This window comes from Aquila chrysaetos, chromosome 2 (assembly GCF_900496995.4).
Source record: "Aquila chrysaetos chrysaetos chromosome 2, bAquChr1.4, whole genome shotgun sequence".
In the NCBI taxonomy this organism is placed as follows: Eukaryota; Metazoa; Chordata; class Aves; order Accipitriformes; family Accipitridae; genus Aquila; species Aquila chrysaetos.
In genome coordinates, this window is record NC_044005.1 from 5,640,757 (window position 1) to 5,650,727 (window position 9,971).

Here is a 9,971-nt window from a genome sequence, read left to right on the forward strand (position 1 = left end):
CATGATTCATGAGGCCAGGTCTCAGGGAGGTTTTCAGTGCCTTCATAGGGGAAGATTTAAAAAAAAAAAAAAAAAAAAAATTAAAAAATTTGGAGTTGCAGCAGGACTGAGAATTCAGTCAGCCTCATTCTTGTGCCTTGTAAAATATCTGAGAATAATTAAATCTGTTCCTTTTCTTTAATTAGCCTTGTGTCTCATTAGAGCAGTTCACTGCCATGTCTTTATTTACTTGATTATATCTCCTCTGCACCTTTGCCTTCCCTCATTCACCTAATCTTAACATCTCTCTTTTTCTTCCCTTAAAGCTCTTTATTTTAATGCTTTGATGTTATATTGGCTTCCCCGCCACATGCTTTGTTTAAAAGAAAAACAAAGATAGAAAATCTATACACAAAACAGAAGAGTCAACTACATCTTGACAAATCAAGCTTTTAAAAAGTCAGAAAAAGGAGATTTAAAGATGAAAGCTCATTCTTAACCCAGCTTCCTCCTTCAGAGACCTTAATATGATCTCTTTATGTAACTGTTTGCCAATTAATTCAAAATATAATGCAAGCTGCAATTTCTCATAGTGACATGCATTCATTAGATTCGTGGAGAATATACAGTTTTCAGACTCTGATTTTTTTTTAAATCTCATTGAGATGTACAGAACAAGACATCTTTTAAAGACATCAATTGTCCAAACCACCACTGTTTATATCTAGAAATTCACAAGAAACAGATGTTTTTCACATGGGTGGAAACAGAGTTACCCTAGAAGAATGGTAACAACATTTAATCTTAGAGCAGTGGCAAGTCCTGTTCAAGGTATTACCTACACAGGGAGAAAACAGCAGTTCATCACCAGAGTTTGCCTTTCTCAACACATTACCAAAGCTTATAAGCAGGGGCCATGTCCTAGGCTATGAGAGATCAGATTCCTGATTATAACCTGTAAAAGTTGCTCTGGGCTCTTGTAGTTATCACTTCCACCCTCCTGAAGATGCCCTTGCATTGGACCTATGATACAAGGACATGTGGCTTTACAGGTAGACACATACCTAAACCCAGCCCGAATGAAAATAGGAGTACGAAAGTTCTTTCCCACCACTTCTGCTTGAGAAATACACATCTTAAACTGAAGAGACAGTAATTGCAGGGACAGACGTTTCATAGGCACCATTTGAAAGCCCTTTCTGATTTCATACCTAAATAGTGATGCTACCGCACTGTTGTTCAGCTGATCCTTCACACACTAGCTTGCTGTCATACTCTGAAATGCAAGGAAAGATAACAAGAAGCCATAAGCTGTGGAATATGTTTTTAAGGTTTACTGGCATGTGTTTCAGGTACCCAGAGTATTCATTAAACTAAACAGGAAAGGGTTTAATTGAGCTCAACAGATTTCATTTTCAAGGAATCCTGAGTGAAATCAGGAGTCCTAACACCGATGCCTTTCAGATCTTTGCACTCCTGACTTACTGAAAGTGCTTCAAAGTCCCTGCCCTGCTTTGCCTCCAGCTGCAGCATTGTTACTGAAAAATGATACTGCAGCAATACGCTGCAGATGCAGCCTGAGACCCCATCGAAAATGGAGTCGCTGCCTGGAAAAAATGACAGACATCCAAGTTCTGGTAGAAACCAAAGTATTCCCTGCATTTTTCACATGTAAATGGCCTGAAGCATCACACATAGTCCCATGGTATCATATTTAACAGGACAGGGTAGGAAGATGGCCAGAATCTTCGAGATATGTTGCAGTACACATTGGTTAGCTTCCAAGTGAGCCTTCCTCTGCAAGCCTCGCATTTTAAAAATTCCTACCCAGAGATTTTTGTCACATCAATTAAATGCATTAGTGTATAGAACACTAAAGCTAAAATAAACTGCTAGTTGAGCATTATCACCCATAGGATTTGGTTGGAGACCATAACAGCTCTGCAAGCATAAACACTCAGACCCTACTATGTTCTTCAAATACGTAATACAGACCTTATGTTAGAAAGGGTACAATAATACATCCGCAGTTAGAGCTCTTTGAGTGTGGTAGGACTCAAACTTCTTATGCCACCAGACCTTAGGTGATGCAAGGCAGGTGGAAAATGAAAAAATAAGCTGAGAAGCAGATTGATGAAGGAAGCAGACTGACAATGAGAGAGAGGGCTCAGTACAAGCAAAAAGCAGAAAAAGGAAAGCATGTTGCTATCGGGTGAAGTCAACTTTTGGCTAACCAGTAGAAAAGAAAAGGAGCAGAAGAGAAAGTCTGTTACGAGCAGCACGGAGGCAAGGCACAAAACAGAAGTGCTGGACTGTGGCCCAAACACACTCTCCCCTTGAGCCAGGAGAGGGCCAGGGGTAATCATACATCCTAGTCATTCTACCCTGCAAGCAGGGATCAAGGTCTAATAACAAACATCGAAACTGCAGCTGGGTATGCTCTGACCAAGCCCCCTTGCTCCTTTGGCCACCCTGTCGTTACCCCAGCACCTCGCTGTGGATGGCAAACACCCATTCCACAGGCGTTCACCGCTTGGACCTTATTTCCTAGTAACAGACCAGACCTCTCAGGTCTTTTCTCTCCCAACATGCGACATCTCACCGGCTGAGTTAGAGGACCAGGAAAAGCTGAGTGCTCAGCTGCAACCCAGCAATATGCCTCTCCCCGGGAGAGCACAAGATGCCGCGGGGACACAGGACCCAAGCTGCGGTACAGCACCACGGCCCTTCTCGCAGTCCAAGACCCTTCTCTCAAGACAGCTACAGCTGGCCTACGAGGTAGAAGAGCAGCACAGGGCAGCAGCGCTGCACTGCCGGTGTATGAGACACCGGCTTTCCATTTCAGGGAGCAGGAGCCAGCTTTGAGCTTCACATTCAATGCATGAGACCAGAAATTAGTAAGGAGGTGCTCTTAGCATAGGAATGAATGGATGCCAGAATACAGCCTTAGACCTGGTTCTGAGAGGGTCCAATGGGGTCCCAAAATCTGATGCCATTAGAGGTTATGGGGAAAAAAAAAATTAAAAAAAAAAATAATCAGGAAAACAAGATGACAATATAGATGGGTTCCTCAAGAGTCCCAGATAATCAAGATCCTGGCCCTGTCCTCTTTGCTCAGACAAAACTACTGAAGAGAGGAATTTCCTCTGTGACAGAGTGTGCTGGAAGCATGCCCAGGCCCACCACGGCTCCATCCCTGTAGTTCAGCGCAGAGCCCCCGGTGCTATTCACGATCAAGAGACTGAATTCTATAGCCCCCTGCTTCCCCCTGCCCCGCTGGCAGCCAAATTCCTACACTGGCGTTATGCAAATGCAGCTCAGCCCCCCTGTCCCCCAATCCTTAGCTCTATGCAATATTTTATTGAGCTATTGTTTCCCTAGGACAGTACAGAAAACATCACGTATTGTCCTCCACTGACAGTCTCAAGCCACAAAGGAAAATATTCCTGCCCTCACAGATGAGTTTTGCAAGCACACAGCACGTGCTTACGCCCCATTCATGGTAGCACGCTCTCACGATGGATGGTACACCAGATTATAATCGAGTGCAGCCTATTTCTCCCGCTGATGTTACCCTAGGCACTGTCCCAACAGCGGGCTCCCCCCTCGGCCGGCTGACAGTCAGCTTTCTCCAGCATCTGAGGTGCAAAACTATGCACCCAACATCATCCACTAATTGGCCCATTGCAGCTTACAGGCAGCTGCATTCCCTGCAGACGGGGTTGTGTAACTGGGGTTTAACCACGTATATCCTACGGCATCGGGCTCTGCCGGGATCCTCCGTGGGCTCGAGGAGCCGGCGTGTGCGCCCAAAGCAATTACAGAAGCATGCCTCGTCGAGGCAGTTCACTGGTGTAGCAACATTTTATTTCTCCCACCTGACAAAATAAAAAGCAGGAGAGAATTATTTGTCAGCTCAATCCCTGTGTTAATCTAGTTGCAAGTATAATGTGATTTCCCTCCTGCCCCAGTAGTAGGTATTGCAACACCTTACATATGGATCATTTTAATCTAATATAATCTGGCTGGCTAGAAAGAAGGTTTCCCTCCACCACAGCTGCTTGTGATTAATGCTAAATATACATGCCAAGCTTCAATCAGCAAGAGTGTGCATCTTAGCTAGTCTGTATTTGGTAAATCAACAGTAAACCCTATAAAATGCAGAAGATGCTGCAAAGCTTTACATGCTTAAGTTTATCCAGCTTTTTTCAAACGCTTCCTCTATTTGCCATTTCTAATGTATCATGATCTGTTACTTCTTTTCTTTAAGCAAAATTGATTTAAAAGCTGCTGATCACAGAAGATAAGAAGCGTCACCTCACCTTTACAAATAACAAACCGTGGGCAAATACTCATTAACTGTTTTGTCGTCTTCATTTTATATTCACTTACTGCAAACTTCAGCAAGAGGAGAAGCATTTCTGTTGAAACTAAGATCAAGCACATATGTTATAATAAAAAACACAAAGGCAATAAATGATAGCTTTTTTATCATTATTAAATACAAACATGTATTCTTATTTTACTATAATTATCAAACTAGGATTAATATAATCTTGTATATTGCTTCCCTTCACGGTGAATTAAATTATGTAAAAAGTCTCCCACTAGTATTCTTACCCAGCAAGAAACATTTTAATTGTAAATTTGCCTTTTGGAGTCTTTAAATTACACACGCACGTTAAAAAAGGCCAGTACTATGGATACTGTGTATCCACTAATCTGTAAATAGACTCCCAGTCCAGGACTCATCTCTGAAATGTGGCATCAATTGCACAGGCTCCCATTTAGTTTTAGTTGAATAAAGCCATACTAGATACGCAAATAACATCAAACTTGCCGGATTAGAAAGGGGCACCTCATACTCTAAATCACGATTGTCAATCATCACCCAGGATTAAGGGATATAGTTTAAAAACCTAAAAGCAAGCACTTCCTTTTAACTTCTGCCTACTGTGCATTTTGGATTATCGCCCAGAAACAGCATTACTTGAAACAAGGCTGCCTCCCTTCTACCATCTCAGGGAAGTGCATCTTCACCATCTGCTTACCTCTGTTTGGGGAAAAAAAAAGTCTCAGCAAAGCACACAATTTAGATTTGAGAACTACTGCTGACTGCGATTATATTTATAACTCGCTTTTCACAGAAAAATGGGGGGTTATTTTTGGCTTAATAAGTGCTTTCTGAACACACTCACCATTCTTATCACAAAGATGTAAGGCAGTTAAAAACCAGAGCAGCTACTCTATTCTTATACAGACCTGGCAGCCTTCCGGAATCACTGCCTCTCACACGAAGGGTCTTGAGAGAATTACTTGGAATGCATTTTATCGTACTTCCAAAACCAGAGCAGCATCCCATGGATAACTCTGCCTGTCATCCTGCACGCAAGGCACTCAACTCTCAGCCTTCTTACTCTGTCCCCCACCTCTCCCCTCCTCCACCGCTTCTCCTACGTTCCCCTGGTTGAGCTACAAGACGCTTCGGCAAAGCTAGAGTTGCCGCTTCGAAAGTCTCTCCTTCGCTGTTGGAAAAGGCCATGTGAGAGCGAGATTGGTCAACAAATGTTAACGTTGAATGTATATGCCAGTTCAGTGGACTGAGCTCAGGATTGGGTCATGAGCTGGGAATAGTTTATGGGAATAGTTAACAGAACTGGCTGCTCTGGCCCCTAACTCATCGCTTAGTACCTGATTTTCCAGGCAAACAGATATGTGGTTTTCCTTATTTGATGTAAAATTGATGTCATTCTTGGTCTTTGGTTATTTCTGCTCAACAACTGTCATGCCAACTGATGTACCTGCACATGCAAGTTATATGGAGAGCTGCACACAGATGAACAGTTGTGGGACTCAAGTGGGGCTAAATCCATGTAGAGGAGAAGGTACACAAGGAATCAGGCAGAGAAGGTAGCTGTCTACATGAACAAGGACCTGTCTGCTCTGCTTGAAGGCATTTCCATCTGCGGTTCTGTGCTTCCATTTCTTTGGCTACTACCAGAGAAAACAATATACATCCCATCATTCACATCCATCCTCGTGGAATCAGCTAATGCTTGCAGAGCACTAGGGTATGCCAAACGATGGCACAGACCCATTAAAATTATTCAGGCATGTAAAGCCTCTTCAGAACTATGGGATTTAGACACCCGGGTACTTTTGTGGATCTGAGTTTCTAAACTGGATGTTGCAGTGTTCAGTCGACTCAGCTTTCCATTGCAGATATCTTAAACGTCCTAGGAGGTGATCCTCCACAAGCAAAGGTTTCTTCCTGCATCTGTTTATGAGCGTGTGTGTCTCCCCTTCTCTCTCTCTGCATATATGTATATTGATACACAAATATACGTATCTTTACAACTTTTTTAAACATACGGTATGTAATATAGTCAAATTATGAGTAAGAAAAAGACAAACTAGAAGAGAAAAGTATCATCAGTGCTATACTATTCTATAAAAATAGGATTACATCTACTTCCACAGCTAATCAAAATCTTTTTCAAAATCAATATTTTTGGAATATCTTTATAATTAAGATGCTCACCAGAATCTGGGGTCATACCCTCAGGTGGTGTAAACTGTCACAGCTGCACTGACTTCATCTGCACTTCCACAATCTAAATGAGTCAATGATCTTGCTCCTAAGGTACAGTTTACGGCTGCACACTGATTAAAGAAAATATACACTGGTTCTTTAAGCAAGAAGGGGAAAAAACTCAGCTAAGGCTAATCTTATCAACATATAACCTTTTAATCAGATTATTGAAACAACACGTTAATTTATGAAAAGTTCAGCGTTCTATTAAATTGCAAACAACATAGTGAATTGCAACCCAACAGGCTGCTTCATTGAATTCATACAGCCACTCCTGGCAAAGGCATTCCAAATTTGAACTTAATTAATATTCCTACTCCTGGTTTCCATAGTTTCTTTTTAAACATGAGTACCAGCAGAAACTGGCAGTAACTTCACCCATATTCTCAATAATAACCCCCCTCTGGCTGTCAATATGTATGAAAGGAAAAATTTTTTGCATACCCCAAACAGCCTGTCATTTTCCTGTCTTTTGTCAAAAATATGTTGGCAACTTTTTTTCTCTTTTTTGCTTACACAGCTTAAGATGCTTAACTGTTTCTCTGCTTGGGTTATGAGCGAGGCACCTTCCCTCCTCTGTGTATTGGAAAGAGAGATCAGTAGCCATGCTCCTCCAACCTCAGATGACAGCCACATTGCAAAAAAACAAATTTCACAGAGGTATGGGGGAAAAAAAAAAAAAAGCTTTCCTTGGAGAATCAGGAACTTCAGTGGCTAAAATGCTTTTCCGTCCTTGCCTAAGAACTTCAAAAACAGCTAGTGTCCATCTTGGACCAAGACCATATTATTCTAAATATGCTTTAAAGCTATTTTTCTATTCCTATATAAAAGGGACTGCCCTTCATAAAAGCAATACCCGAGCTAGCCTGAATACCAGAAACACAGACCAAGAAACTCTCACTCATTCACCATCTGGACAGAAAGCAGGAGAGAAGCATAGCACTGGATCGCATTTGGGCAAGGAGAAGGAGGAAAGAGACCTTCCCATCAGTGCCCCACTCCCGTAGGAATCTTTCCAGAGGGCACAACTCCTACTCTGCAGCTTCACAACACTTCGCCTTCTGCATAATGTGGCCCCAAAACACATCTTTCACTGTCACATCAGCCTGTTCACCAAACGAACCCCTCGTTCACGTATCCAACCCAGTATCGTCTGACTTTTAGGGAGTATTCTTTGTCTTTTGTGCTGGGACAAGCGAAACACGTATCATTTGCGAGGGTACCCATAGAGCAGAGGGCCCCCACGAAGAATTTCAAGTAAAAATCTGCATAACAAAGCCACCCTGAGCTCCGTGCTGCTACAGGACACTGTAATAAAGATTAAGCCCTCAAGCCTGGGAAAGAGTTACTTCAGATTTATGCCTTTGAACTGCTGCACAGGAATAACGCTGTATCACCTTCCATGGGGAGTCCAGTGTCTCTGTTTTATCTGGCTAAGCGAACCCCAATTATTTCAGCCACTATCTGATTGAATGTCACTTGCAAGTGGAGTTACCTGGCTAAGCTTTAAACCAGGTGTGACTGAGGCAATGCTAGCTGCCAGGTGGAAAACCTGGTGAGAACTGGAGATGGGTTGTTACCCAAGGATTTGTAATTTATTCCAGTTCATATCCGATAGCCCTATAGACTGTGCTTTTTCTAGAAGAACACTTAATGGCAACAGTTAAGGCACTTTTCAGCAGTTACCTGCTAAAGGACTAGTTGTTCCCTTAACATATAGATCTTGCGATGCCTCGCATGTCACCTCCATTACAGACTTCACGATTTCCTATGTTAGGAACTAAAGCTTTTTCCTAAACTGAAACCAGAATGTAAGCTCAGGATCTCACCATGGATATATCCAAACTGATTCTTCTCTCCGAATTTCTAGGGTGGGTTTTTTTAGGCCATTAGTCCATTTTAACCAAATGTGGCAGAGGCATAAAAGATTTAAAAAAAATTATGCTCCAATAAATTTTGTGCAAAAAATTCAATGCAAAGTTCAGAAATATGAATTAGTCCCTCACTAAAACAAAGGCTACAGAGTGAGCTCAGCAGTAGCTTGTTGTTTATCCCATCTGTTTACCAGTCAAAATGTGTGAACTAGTGTCTGGTTAGCACGTATGCTAATATATGAGAGATATGCGAGATGTTAATGTATATTTCACAAGAATCCACAACACAGATGGCCGCTCATCCACCCAGAAGTTGGGGGACGCAGCAGAGCACATTGGGTACTCCAGAGCGATTTAAGGGAGTCTTAGGAGTCTTCATGGGGAGGAACCTGTTGGACATAATTTCCCAGGAAACCAGACTTGGTTTACTCCACTGTCCAAAGAGCAACCCTTACACCAAAAAGCAATTAATACCCCCCAACAAAATACGACTTGGATACACACAATCAGCAAATCAGCCTTCTGCACCTTCTTTCCAGTGCTGTTAACCCCATTGTTCTTTATGGCCTGAATTCAAAGCTGACGCTGCTTTAAAAGTGGGGAGGTGGACCAGATGGCTTTCTGAGGTCCCTTTCAATCTGAATTATCCCATGTCTATCGTATAGCTAGGAATGCAAGCAGTAAGACCCATACTTGCCATGCAGCTAAGTACAGCCATAGCTGAACTGGCCAATTGCAAAGGTTAGACCACAGAAAAATCCAAGTCAATAAAGATTAAGCTCACATAGATAAACTGGCACAGCGAGTCTATGGCATACTCTCAACAGGTACAGGAGACAGATAGTGATGCCACGAACCAACTAATCAAACATTAAACACAACATGGGAACCTTGGGCTGGACAGGACCCATATTTCATTCCATCAAGGCTGACGTCAACCACAATTTCCAAGATTTTGCAGAATAAGAAGCCTGCCTTCAGGTTACCACAGTGCAAAAAGGGGGTCTTTCATCCTGTCATTCCAAATTCTTCTGTTTTATTGAGTTGAATCAACGAGGCTCTGTTAGCAGTTGCCTCCTGTGTTGCCAGACGGGGAAGCTCAAAGCCACCTGTGAATCAGGAGGGGACAAGATGACAGGCAACTGCTTGACTGATAAAGATCCTATTCTTGGAATAGTTCCTGTCTATCCTGCCAAATATGCCTTGGCTGAAGAGTGTGCGGTGGCTTGGGAGGAGGGATGAAGAGAGGGGAGGGAGCGCTGAGGATCAAAACTGCCTCCAGGTAAGGTAGGCCCAAGGCAGAGTTGAAAGAGAATGGCAGGTCAGATGGAAGCACCCTAGGAGAGACTGGGCATCTGAGAGGATGTCCAGCCAAACCCAGGATTTTCTTCAGAAGGAGATAAATAATTTCTCCTTGATGTTGGTGGCAGCCTTCAGCTTTAGGGACTCTCAAAGTCCTAACCTCAGGGAATCGCTTTAAAAAAAAAAAAAGTAATAAATTCACCAGGAAGCCCAATTGTTCCTTT